We start from the raw sequence: 14,269 nt of genomic DNA, 5'->3' as shown, positions 1-14,269 counted from the left end.
CCACTCCCACCCCACCCCACCCCCGCCCGGCATGAGAATTTCAAATTCAGGATCCTGGGCTTATTAAAATCAGAGTCTTTGGCAGGGGGACATGGGGAGTTGCATTTTTGACGAGCTCCCAGGTGAGATGTCCCAGGCATAGGTGTCCCCAGCAGTTGGCCCTGCAAGGACCTGTGAGCAGGTTAAACGGGGAAGCGACACTCTTTTCTCACCAAAGCCACCAAAGCAGGGCCTGGAGAGACAGCAGGGGTGGGGTCCAGCCTGTCCGGGTGGGGTCTGAGGGGCGCGGAGCCTTGGTGGGCGCCCTGCCAGCCCACCGCTGACTGCTCATCAGAGCCTTCCCTTCAGAAGGAAGTGGACAAAGAAAAAGCCACCAAAATCTCCAGGGGAACTTCTGATGAACATGGTCAGGGGGAAATAACCACCAAAGCAATGTTTCACAGCATATGAATTAACAGAAAGCCCAGCTCCTGGGACCAGTGAAATGTTGAAGCTTAAAGGAGTTAAACGAGCTAACCCAGCCCCTCAATTAACTGAGCCGACAAATAATGGCGGAGCCGGAAGACCTGGTCTTTAATGTTAGCTTGGGGGCAGAAAATGCCGCCGGGATTCCTCAAGTCAAGACTGGAATCCCCATCGCCCAGCACAGTCACACCACAGAAACGGGGCGACTGCTATTTATAACTAAGTTTAGGGAGCAGGGTTCAGAGGGGCTGGCAGCCGTCTCTGCTTCTAGATACCACCAGGCATCACCAGCCACTTCTGCTGACACAGGGTCACTCCTCAGGCAGACAACAGCCCCAGGGGGGGATCATTCTCACCTCCACATGGGACGGCCCCAGTATTGAAAGGGAGTTCAGAAAAGCTGTATGAGAACTGAAAGCAGCGGGAGGGAGGTGTATCTTGACTGAGCTACAATGTGGCCCACTTCAAATCATCCTATGTGAGAATGTCCCCATTTAACAGTGAAGGCAACCAGGACTCCAAGAGTTTAAATCCCTTGCTGGATGAAGGCCAGTCACCTAGCAAAGGTCAGAGAAAGGACTGGGAGCCGGTGGTTTATTCTGGGTGGGGAGCTCAGGCACTGTCCCCTTCCCCATGCCACCCCTCAGAACCCTGACAGACGGCCGCACGACCCAGCGCCTGCCCCCCCTCTTTCTGTCGACAGCGACAGCACGTGGTAATCACACTGGTCACGCCTCGTTCATAGCAGTCACTCAGCACGCTGACTGCTGGACAGAATGAAGCAACTGCCTGATGTTAAAGCCAGCCTGGAAGACAGACCCAAAAATAGGTGTGTTTTGGGTAATAAATCTGAGGATTTGGTATTAAAGCATGCAGGTCAGCTTTTTACTCCACTTGGTCATGTTTTAGCCTTTATCGACTATGGCAGAAGGTAATAATCTGAGTTCACAGTTTCCAAGGCAACTGGTCTATCCATGCTGGTCAGTACAAAGTTGGAGGGGGAAAAAATGAATCAATCAATTCAGCAATGTTCAAAGAACTGAAGAGGAAGGACTGAAAACCCAAATAAATGCACTGGTATCAGTAAAAATGCCTGCTTGGATGCAGGCTGAGTCCGATTATTAAAGGACTTACAATTGTGACTATTCAAAATAAGAATCAGAATTCTGACTTTTAAAGCTTTGCTATTAATAGTGAACAACTACTCTATCATAAACTCAAACTACCAAACTATAAGAAATACAGCTGTCATGCTGGGGCTCAGCTCCCAGCAGATGAACGCGGGACTCAGTGAGGCCGAAAAGGAACAACGGAGCCACAGATAGGGGGTTCATACCACTACATTATGTTCTCCATGACTGCTGGTAGAGACATGAGAAGCAAACATCTGTCAGCACCCCCACAAGGGGTCTTCCTGCCCCACAGTCTGTCTGGCGGCTGGGGAGACACAGGAAGTAGGAGCCGCAGGACCTGCACCATCCGCAACACCTGTGCTTGCTAACCAGCTGCCGCAGGTATATGCAAAACAATAGTAGCTAATGGCCCACTGGTTACAGCTGGGGGCCATCTAATAAAGGAGCCAGCACCTTTTCCACGTGAGGCCGAGAGCCTGGAATCTGCCCTCCTGGCCCTCTGCCAACAACAGCTTTCAATTTTTTTCCTCAACCCAGAGTAAACGATACATTTTGCATCTCAGCCTAGCAAATTCACATACACACAGAAATCCACACATACAGAACTATAAATTTCTCGAAACAATACTACCCTTACTCTGTACATCACACTGCCATATTTTCTACTCTATTTTCATCACTTACTTAAAAATACTAGTTCTGACCCAATAAGTTAATTTCACAACTCACCAATAGGTTGCCATCCACAGTTTGAAAAACACTAACATAAAAACATACATAGAGGAGGCAAATTTATAAGAATATTTAGCTCTCTGGATCTGATGAGATTGCCTTCAAAGCACACTTGTGGGTACCTTGGGATAATTTGATTAAATAAACGAGTTTCTGTGGCTGCAAGATTACAAAAACGTGAGTAGTCAACTCTTAATTATCCACAGCACTTGGGGTAGGACACCTTGCAGATAGTTACAACAATTTATATTTGGCTTTAGATGAAGATTTTATATATGCTGGACCCACTCTCACTCTGAAACTTTCCCTAAGGACCCCAGCACCTGCTACCCACCACCTCTCCAGCTCTGTTCACTGTGGTTTCTCCTCTATACAGCACTTCCTTTCAATGTAACAGCAGTATATACACTGCTCTGTTCACTAGCCATTGCCTATGGAAATTCTAACCTGAGAATACGCCCCTTCTACCTTAGTGGGCTTCAAAGATGTTTGGGTCACACACATATGAAAGGAAGACTTGGGGTACATACCACATATATATATACACCATATATATTATAATATATATTAAGTAGTTGAACCATATGAAATTATCAATATTGGACCATTTTCAACCTACAAAAATGAAAATGTTTCATATGATTCATTGTAATATAAATTATATATATATACACACATGCCTTAGCATTTTAAACACCTAAGGAGAGGTTCATAATTAATGATAGGAAGGAAACCAATATTTCAAACTATCTTCCTGAAAATTTCAAAATTTTCCAGCCGACGTCCTGTCATCATTGGTTTTGCTTTCTGTGATCACGCTGCAGATCTCATACCAGCGGCAGGAAAACTGCCGGGTCCACCGTTTTTTTGCTTTTCACGTGCGCCTGAGTTACTGCTGTTACCTTCAGGCTGTGCTTTCTTGGCAAGACCCTTCCTATAGAATTCTTGGCTTCTAACTATCTCAAGGGCCAGCAGGATCTCAAATGTTCACAAGGTTAGGCAGGAAGCAGCACAACCTCAGGCACCCAACAACAAATATGTAAAGGACACGTCAGGGCGTGGCCAGGAGGCCAACGGGATATGCTGTCTCCGCTCCAGCTGAGAGCTGCTCTCTCACCGTGGGGGCCAATGTTGCCAGATAGCTGCACATATTTTAGAGACGCTGACGAGTCAGCTTTGTGTGTGATCACTACTTTTCTATATTGGCGATGAAATCCAAGTTTTCAAAATTCTGTACAGGTCAAATAAAACGTGACCCCAAGACAAATTCCATCTGCAGACACCAAATTGTCCAAGTCACACTCACGTCTTAGGTGGGCCCAATGCCTGGCCTACCATGGTGCTTCTTTGCTGTTACTAAACAAAGCAGATAAATTAATCCATTCAATTTGCCACCCACTGGGCTAGACAATAACTTTTAATAAACAAAAAAAAGTATGATTGCAAACATGTGGGCCATTTTCTCTTATTTTTCTTAATATTATTAGTGAGAAGTCAAAAGCAAGACTTCCTCCAGCTCTCCCTCTTAGAAGAAGGGGGGAAGCACCAGCTGAGGCCTCAAGAGATATGGATCCTAACCCTCGCTCTGCCATTCATTAGCTGTGACACAGAAGGATGTCACAAACTGCTGAACTTCAGTCTCCTTAGCTATAAAATTTTTGGATTTGGAATAGTCGATTTCTAAGATTTCTTCTAGCTCTTAAATTCTATTAGAAAGAGCTCCCACAGGCCAAATTTAGAACAATTTGAGAACCAAAGAGAGTAAGAGGGTAATTTGACTGAAACGCATTAACAAATTCTTAACTCCATAACGATAAAAAGAAAATTTTGTTTTTAAAAAAATCCCCATTTGCCATCATTAGAGGATAACAACTTACTGAAATTAGTCAAGAGAAAGAACCAAGCATTCATCCTACCTTTTACATAACAACCCTAGTTCAGGATAACCAGTTACCTGCAAACTATGAAAGAAAGCCCTTCTTTACACAGGAATGCTAACTTAGAAATACAGGAGGAATATTTGAGAAATCCCCATTGTGAAACCCCTAATAACATAACTGATTCAGGCAAGGATGATCAATGGATACTAAAACCATTAGGCAAAAGGTTGGTAGTGAAATAGATATTCGTCCAGTATCAGCACCCTTACAAGGGGGAGATTACCTTAACCAAGCGGGGCATTAGTGACAGCGGGAGGGCCAGAGACATGTGCCTGCTGCCTTGTGGCCTTATGAAGGAAACCATTGGGACCCTTCATGCCCCAGTGTCTGCCACAGCGACGTGAGAGGGCTGTTTATAGAGCTCTCCGGGCCCCACCTGAGACGGAAGGGCGGGGCCGCATGGGCAGACCGCCTCCCTGCCTGTCTCACCCAGCACCTGGGAAGAGCACGTGGATAAAACACCTGGGAGAGGAAGGCGGCTTCTTCCTGGTTCCTTCCTGCTTCCGCTGCTAAAACTGCACCACGTATTGCAATGTATAAAGTATTGTGAGGATGGGGAGAAGTGTTGAATACACAATGCCAGTGTGAAAAAGCAAATTTTTACACAGTAATACCATGTCTAGCTAACTTCCAGATTAGGAAAAATACGGAAGACAAACACATTACAGAAAACCCTGGGAAAGCAATCAGATTGTGGCACACTTACAAACCAGCGGGCCGATCTCTTCGGAAAGAAGAGGAAGCCAGTTACTGAAAAACGGGGCTGGGAAGAGGGAGGCGGTCCGGATTGAGTCGACATAACCAAATGTAACGGGCGAGTCGTGCTCGGGTCCTGGTTCAAAAAAAAACAGCTATAAAAACATTTTGGAGGCAACTGGAGTGACCCGAATATGGGCTGGAATTAGAAGCCATTAGGAAATGACTGTCCTTTTTCTTGGGCATGAAAATGATATTATGGCTATTTAGGAGAATGTCCTGATGCTGAAATATTGAGAAATGAATTGTCATGAAGTCTGTAGTTTACTTTGAAATGGTTCAACTAATAACAAGTATATGCATATAGATGAAATAAATTATATTAAAGTGAATCCATCTGCAGCTGAATCACTTCTCTGTGAAAGAAGGATGACTTTTCACAGAAGGAATCTAGAGTCCCCACTTGGAACATAATTACGTTTCAGTGTTAAACTACCGTGCTCTTGCAACACAATTAGGCCTTTAACAAAGTACGTTTCTAAAAATATATTCTGAAAACTACCCCATCTTCTTTCTCTACAGCGACTGCCCAGCAGACAGGCTGCCTCCCTATATCCATTCTCCTTAGTACCAGAACACTGACCTCGTTGAGGGGACTCATGTATCCAGGTAGAAAAGCTCCGTTTACCAGCTTTCCATTAACATAGGGAGGACAGTGGACAACCGCCAGCAGAAACCATCGTACTGCAGAGACCCACCACGAGCTCTTACCTGAGCGCTAAGTCAGCTGGTAAGCACCCCCTAAAGCCTTGCTGACTTCCTGTTTCTCTTCACCTGGAATAAGACCATGGGAGCCAGGGCTAATGCAGCCATCTTGAGGCCGAGAGAACTACAAAGACTTCCACCCTTACATTTTGAGCAGCTGAACTGCTTGATTAGCAGCAAATGCCCACCTGCCGACCTCTTGTTATAGGGAGAAGAAAATCCCCAAGGCTTAGGTGACTACCATTGTCTCAATTACTCTCAGCTGATACGGCAGATGTCCGGGGATAAAGAAATGCACAAGTGCCCATGATATAACAGAATTATCCTTCATGAAATGGGAAATTCAGGAGAGCTGTGAGGAAGAAGAGATTCCAGGTCTACGGCGACCTGAATGCACCGTCTTTTCCCTTAACCGCAACCCTGAGCTACTCGCTCATCCTGAGCAAAACGACTGCTACTATCACATATGGGCAACTATGTGTCGGGGAAGCCTTCGGTTCTGGCACAGAACTGGTGTGAGGCTCTCTCCGTGGTGGGTCGAGTAATGACCTGGAAAATCTAAGCCTTCCTATTCCTCAAGCTAGAACGCTTGCTATATCCTTGATCCTGTCCTTTCTTCACCCGTAACTCGGCAGCATAGTCTGTCACCACCATCTTCACGGTACCCTGACAGCATCACCACCATCTTGGTCTCAGCCGGCATCTTCTCGCAGGCGGATTACTGTAAAGAGCCCTAACAAGTCTCCCAGTTCACACCGCTTCTCAGCAGTAGTCAGGGTGATCCCTGATAAACTCAAGTCACAGCGTGTCACTCCTCCGCTCAAGCCTGCAGTGGCTCCCCGTTTCACTCCAAGCAAAGCCAATGTCTTCACAATGGCCTAACAGGCCCTAAGAGATGAGGCTCTTGTCTGAGTGCCCCCCCTTCACTGGCTCTCTGCCCTCCTCCTCAGGGCTCAGCCCCCTCGCCCCCTCCATCCCGGCTTCACTGCCTACTGTCCTGGCACAATAGGCCAACTCCCATCTCAGGGCCTCTGCTCCGGCTACCGCCTACAATGCTCTATCCCTAGAAATACACGGGGCTGCTTTCCTCCCATCCCTTAAGTCACTGCCCCAGTCTTCCCCGTCGGTGAGGGCTGATGGGGTCACCTCTTCATAACAGCATCCCACACACACACCCACACGCTGGGCCAAGTCGGCAGTACCCAGCTCGACTTGTCTCAGCCATAGCACTTGCCACATCTTAACACAGTGTAAAATGTACATTCACTGTTTCTTTTCTGTCTCCCTTCCCTAGAATGCAGGCTCCACAGGTGCCAGAATTTCTCTTTTGTACACTGGTTTACTCCAAATGGCCAGTACAGACCTTGGCGATTAAGATTTACTGATTAATTGTGTAAAGCAAGATCTGAATAAGTGAAAATTATGCACATTCACAGCATAGAATATGCTCAGTCATTAAAAATAACAACTTAGAGCCAAAGCAGATTCCTTGGAGGGATTTCCAGATACTGTTAAAGGAGACATGTTAGATAGTGCGATGAGCTTGCTCTTTCTTCAGTTTTATAAAATAATTTTTTAAAAGCGTGTGAGTGGCTGCCAGTATATGTGGCACATGAGCATAGATACCGCATTTTACCAGCATAGAGAAGAAACAGTGTTGGTGTTTTGAGTGCAAAGGCTATATGGGATGATCTGAGTCCTGATGCTGATTAATTCACTTGTGATTCATGGAACCTTCCTCTAAATCAGTTCCCTCGTTTATAAAACAAGGAAAATAATGGCTTGCAGGCTTGCTGGAGGGTTTAAATATAAACCGTATAACACACCCAGTGATTGTCATCTGTCACTCACCCTTCTGTCACCAGCAACTAGCCCAGTGCCTAAAAAGTACAGTAGCTCAATAAATATTTGTTGAAAGAATTAACCTTGTAGCTGTTATCACAAAAAAAACAAATATGAGGTTGCTGAGGAAACATTAGTTTAAATGGGTTAGTTTTACATTAAAAAAAACCTGTAATTCCTCCAGGATATACGAAGCTGCACTGAGTCGCCACCGTGGAGTGTAAATGTGTGAGCCTGTGGCAGGCAGGGCGCTGATGACTCCCCCAGATTACATCCCCACATTGGTTATCATCAGCCACCAGGAAATTCCAGCAAACATCCACTGGCAGAATTTTAGCACTGCCATAAAGATCCATTGTTTCTTCACAGCCACCCTCTAAGCTGATCAACAAAACACCTTATTCTGCAAAATCGGGTCTTCCTGCATTCACATGAATGCATATTATGTGATTTTTCCTCTGTGCTTTTACTCACTTTTCTTTTTAGGTTTCCTCTTTCCCATGTTTTTCTAACCCTAGCCAACCTGCCACCTCCCACCCTTTTTTTTTTAGCTTACTGTATGTTCACAAGCACAGATTTAAACCTTTATTTCAGATATTTTTACTTGAGATTTGACCTCGCCAAATGTTTTTACTTCCAATCCCTTATCAAGGTGTCTGCTTTGGTTTGAAAGAGAGGAAGCAGGGATTGCAAAGGCGTGGGAGACTGAGAGGTAGCTGTGCTGCGCGGCAAGACCCCTGCAGAGCCTCTCAGGGCTTCAGTATCTTCCTCTGTACAATGGGAATGAGCCAATCAGGGGACGCCTGCAGGCCTGTGAGCAGTACCATGGAGACTGTCAGCATCCATTCCTTCCATACACACTTCCTCTTCCCCTTTGTAAGAGAAACACTCACCCAGGCTTCTCTGCATACCTAACGCCAACCCTGTAGCCCTTTGCCAGAACCAATACTGAAAACGAGGCGGAATACTCATCAACATGAGGTTTGCAGAGGGTACCTTTTATCAGGACCAGTATGTGGGCTGGGACTCACCCTGTTAGTCACTGTAAAATGTCCATGATCCAGGCCAGGAAGAATTATACTTTGGAGCCCTGGTACGATGGATAACAGACCTCCCCACCCCCCGCCCCCCAAAGTGCTCACATCCTAATTCCCAGATATCGCTGACAACGTAAAAGGGGCTTTTCAAGGGTCATTACATTAGGGATTCTGAGACAGGAGACTATGCGGGGTTACGCGGGTGGACCTACAGTAATCGCAAGGGTCCTTCTAAGAGAGGGCGGGGGACCAGAGAAGGAGCTATGAGGACAAAAGCAGAGGTCGGGATGATATGGACGCTGAGCAAAGCGATGCCGGCGGCCTCCAGGAAACTGGGGAAGGCAGAGGTTTAAGTCTCTCTAGAGCCTCCAGAAGGAACCAGCCAGCCCACCCCATTTTAGGTTTCTATTCTCCGGAACCAGTTAGTGTTGTTTTCACTAAACTTGTAATCGTTCGTTACACCAATAACCGGAAACTCATACCCAGTGCTGTCAATAAGTTTGAGCTGAAAAGCAGCTGTGGATACAGTCCTAGCACACCTGGCAAGCTAGAACGCGGATCCTGCATTTGTTCATGAGAAGGGCAGAGTGTGGTGGGCGTCTGCCTGCGAGTTCCTAGGCACGGGTGCCACCTGGGAGCTGTGTGGGCAGAGGAGCACAGGGTGCGGAGGGAAGGGAGCCAGGAAGAGAGAGGCCCAACACCGTCCCTCACTGTGGCTGGTGTGTATTCACTTAAGTTCACATGGACCTCAGCAATGCTCACTGCTGCTTCTGCTGGAACCGGGGAACTAGGAATCTGGGAGAGACATATTTTAGTTTGTTATTTCTTTTACTTTTTTTTTTTTTTTTGCTTGTCTTTAGCCTTCCTTTCAGTCTTTTTAAAAATACAAACCCAGCTCAGCTATGCTAAGGGTATGCAAGTTAAAGAGCTTCTAGATGTAAAGAGTGATAACCACATATCTGACGGTCAGGCAAGGTTTTCGTCAGCTAGGGAAGAATGAATTCCAAAGGAGAAAAATGTGAAAGGTCAACATAAAGACCTGTGAACTTTTAACAAGAAGTAATAATTGAGCAAGTGTTTAATCTATAAACTGGGGATGATAATAAACCTTTGAAGACCCTTGTGCAATAAAATAACACACACAAGTGCATAGTGACGAGAAAAACCCAGACTTCAAAATGTGTGATTGTGTGTGACCGTTTCAGGCTGCCTCCAGGGTCCCCTGAACAAGGTGGTGCTTCAGTGGAAACGTTTAAACAACTTCCGGGTCTAAAATAAGGTCTGTCGCAAGGTGTAGGCCTCAAGGACTGCTTCCATTTTATTTCCAACAATTCTACCTGCAAACCATTCCATTCCACCCAAACTGATAAAGAGCACAAAATCTGGGCAGACTCGCTGAAATCAGCATCACAGACCCATCACTCATTCTGTGTCACCTGGCCAACCTTTCTGCCTCAATTTCCTCAACTGAGAAAGGGCACAATAACAGTACCTACTTCACAGGGTTCATGGAAGAGTAAAACAAAATAATGCACGTAAAGTTAAAGTGCTGTCGCAAAGACAATATTAATGATAATGTGACCCCATGAAATTCAGCACCTCCATAAAGCCTTCTGTGAAGCCCCCCAGCATTTTCTGATGACTTACTGCCATGACGATGGGGGTTCTCCATCTTCTGCACACCTGTAGTTCCTCTTATCTCATGTAACCTCACAACCTCGTGTTGTTGTCTGTCATAGCACTAGTCAGATTGTATGGAAACTATTAACTTTTATGTCTCCATGACCAGACAAAACATTGCTACAATTCTGCAATTCCACTGCCTAATACAGTGCCTAGTCAACCCATATACCAGGGGTGCCAAAAAAATGTACACACATGACTTGTATTCATCTTACGTTATCGATATATAATGAGTATTACAATTTTAATAGTTTTTTCCTTTCTTAAATGTGTATACATTGTTTTGGCACCCTCTATATACATGCTTAAATTATCTTAGTAATCTTCCCTTTTTTACTTGTTTACCCCTTATCTCCCCACATAGGAAAACAAATTCCTGTGGACTGATGTTGTCCATTTTGCTCACCCGTGTATCCCCAGAGCCAGCACAGTGCCTGCCACGTGTGACAGAAGTCAGAAGGAAGGAAAACCAACAGCCTGCAATACACCTAAAGGGCAGGAAGACTGGTAGTGGTAGCATATTTCCCGTCATCATGCTTTCCATCAAGTCACAGAATCTGGGAGCTTGAAGAAAACTTAGGGTTTACCGTTCCACTTTTTGGGTTCAAGCACAAGGTCAAATGCCACCACCCACTGATTAATCACAAGCTGTCCCCCCTTAATGCTGGGTTTCACTTTCCTCAGTTTCAGTTATCCAAGGTCAACTACAGTCCAAAAACATGAAATGGAAAATTCCAAACATAAACAATTCATACATTTTCTGAGGAGCGTATTGAAATCTTGCGTGAAGTGCAGCCCCTACGTGACTCGTCCCTTTGCCAAGCGTCCCCACATGCGTATACTGCATACATGCTCTCCGTCCGTTAGTCACGCCGTCTGGGTTATCAGATTGGCTGTGGCAGTGTCACAGGGCTTGTGTTCAAGACACACTGTTTACTTAATTATGGCCCCAAAGTGCAAGAGTAGCGATGCTGGTGATTCAGAAACGCCAAAGAGAAGCCAGAAAGTGCTTCCTTTAAGTGAAAAGGTGAAAGTTCTCCACCTAATAAGGAAAAAAGTCTGACGTTCCTAAGATCTACTTAGGTAAGAACGAATCTTCTATCCATGAAATTGCGTACTTTATAAATTAAACTTTATCATACGTATGTATAGGATAAAACAGAATATAGGGTTTGGGACCATCCATGGTTTCAGGCATCCACGGGGGGTCTTGGAAACCTGCCCCCCATGGATAGTGGGGACTACTGTATAAGCCCAGCCAGAGAAAAAAATGGTCATGATATTAAAAATGTAATGTACTTTTTATTATATTTATACTTAATTTATTAGTTTTGAGTAACTGATATTCATAACCTAGAATTCCACATCTTTACTGAAGCATTAAACAGTGCTCATAACACAGAGCCTGCCTGGCCCATGGCGAGAAAAGTGTCCATTGTATTATTCTCATCACGAGCAATTTCAATGTGTATAACTGTGAATGAACGCAGGCCTCCTTTTTCTACTGGAGGGCTTTCCAAGAACAACTCCTGGCTTACTCAGAAGTAGCTACCAAATGACCTTCCTCATCCAACCTCTAATTTCCATAATGGCAACAAAAGGAAAGGAAGTCCTTTCCTTTTCTTCTTGTCACTATGTAGATTTCATTACCCCTCCCCCAAAGAGAGGCAACAGGCTTGCAAAAAAGGATTAACAGCCAAGTTGAAAAACCTAGTGGGGCTATGGTAGAACCCAGGAGTTTGGCGATTCTGCTGCAGGAACCCCACTCTAGGAGATGCTGCACAAAAAGGAGTGGGTCTAGAGAAGGATTCGGGGTCCCGTTGGTAAGGGAACCCCAAATCAACATGGTGAATGTAGTGGGGGCGGAGCCTCTAGCAAGATCCCCCAACCTGGTACAGGCCTGGATTATTATTAGATTCTCTGAGTTTGCAATCAACAGATGGCTTGAATTGCAATCGTTTTTTAAAACAGAAGTGTCATACGAGCATATGTGTTTTAAAAGTGCGAGAAAACATCGGTAATTTCCAACATATATAGCGAAAAGGATATATTCCAAAAACTGTTTAAAATAGAGACCATAAAAAAAATCATAAGTAAGGTCCTTAATTTTACTGCTGAAATACTCTCTTCTCAGACCCCTTGACTTTCGGCCGGTTAGGCCTTACTTACTACAAGGTAACTAGAGAAACAGATAAGAAGCAAGACACTATATGCAGACAGGGAGGGGATGCCCGGGTACTTAGCGTTACCCTGACCACTCAAAACCTGACTCCAGCTTCAGGTTCATCCTCAGCCTCTGGGAGGCAAGGCTCCTTCAGGGTCATTCCTGGCATCCCTGAACCTGTCTATGGTCAGTGGCCTTATGACTGAGTATCTTGTGATCAAAACTAAGCTGTCACTCACAGAATGCCATTTGGACTTACTGCAAACATCTGCATATTCACCTGAAGCATTCTAGATGTGATCTGGATAAAAATCTCTGTGTGTTTTACATAGTGAAGTTTCAGGAGCTGGGGAAAAGATAAATTTAGCGCTGCAATTGTAAAATGCAGTAATATATGATGATTTGGGAAGCTGTTTATTCTATGCCCCAAAATAATTACCATGTTCAAATAGTCAAACGCATGGAAAAATAAGTTGGAATTAACAAAGATATCAAAAAAAAAGTGCATTGGCCAGCTATTTCTAAAAACCTAAATAACAATATAGGGAGAAAAATGGGAATCATGTAATAATTCTAATATGTATACAACTTTTTAAGGTATTACTATTTAATAACATTAAACAAAGTGATGTTTAAGAACTCTTATTTAAGTTTTAAGTAATTACATTTAGGCCTGAGACCTTCAAGAAAAAACCCACTTGGGAATTATCGTATCTTGTAAGAAAGACTTAAAAGCAGAATTTCAACTTCTGCTTTGGAAGAATGTTGATTTTAACATTTGTCCATTTGGCAAAAGCACCCATCAGGACAGCCCTAGCTCAGATAATGTGCTTACTCCTGGTGTGTCCCTCCGAGCATTCTTCCAAATCGCCATTTGAAAACGAGGACATAGGCTTGTTTTCTCCCGTTTGCCCTGGGGGCTGCTTGCGGGTTCTGCCATAAGAGAAGCCCTGAGGTACCTGTCCGCCCTCCTTCCCCTGCTCTTTGGGGGGGCGGGGGAGACTTATGCTCAGAGAAAAGGCATCCTGGTGTCTGGTGCATCCTGACCCTCTTCATAGCATGCCTTATCTGCACAAGCCTGATCTTGCCCAAACCTCCATTTTTCAAACTATCTGTTAAGGGTGTCGGGGGTGGTGCTGGGAAGCCGGCAGAGAACGATCTGGAAAGAACCTGTGCTTTGGACTCGGAAGCCATGGGTTTGAAGCCTAACTCGCTGACTCCGCAGGACATTAGGCTGCGCAGTCCTTGTTTCTTCATCTCTTGCACGAGAGTGAGTGCGCCGGCGCGCTGGGGAAGTGACTAACGTAGGTGAAGTAGCAAGCACGCCCTGGCACGAAGTAGCTGCTCAGTAAACGGCGGCTCTCGTTAGCCCGGGCCCTTCACCCCTGCCTTTCTGGTTCTGGAGTTCACAGAGCCTGAGAAAAGGCTCTAACGCAACTCCCATCAAACCCCAAAGTCTGGCGTTTCCCAGTCCTCCCAGGCCTTCGCTTTCACCCCCCACCGTGTCCCGGCCGTTCCGTCTGTGCAGCCAACGTGCTCGCCCTACTCACTGGCCTCTAAGCGTCTGGAGGGGGGACCTAGTCAGAGGGGAAAAGGCGGAGGAGGAAGACCAGGGGTTCGAAGATCATCTAATGGGCACCTCCCAGCATCCACGGGAGAGAACAGCCCCCGGGCAAGTGCCGAGAGGCTCCCCGAGCCCGCGGCCGCGGGACCGCCTCCGAGAGGCAGCAGGGCGGCGGCGGGGCTGCGTGCGCGCCGGTGGGGACCCCCGCCCCCGCCCCCGCGGGCCGAGCCCACGCGGAGACGCGCTCG

At 45.8% G+C, this 14,269-nt stretch overlaps 1 protein-coding gene across 1 annotated transcript in view; it reads right to left on the bottom strand.

The window, feature by feature from the left end:
* The window catches only part of PRDM5 (PR/SET domain 5), a 114,900-nt gene that overhangs the window by 99,989 nt on the left and 642 nt on the right, over positions 1 to 14,269 (bottom strand). The gene's annotated exons all lie outside the window — the stretch shown is intronic.

Source organism: Hipposideros armiger, unplaced genomic scaffold (assembly GCF_001890085.2).
Source record: "Hipposideros armiger isolate ML-2016 unplaced genomic scaffold, ASM189008v1 scaffold_1, whole genome shotgun sequence".
Lineage (NCBI taxonomy): Eukaryota > Metazoa > Chordata > Mammalia > Chiroptera > Hipposideridae > Hipposideros > Hipposideros armiger.
Note: the sequence above shows the minus strand (reverse complement) of the source record. Positions and strands in the feature narration are given on the sequence as shown.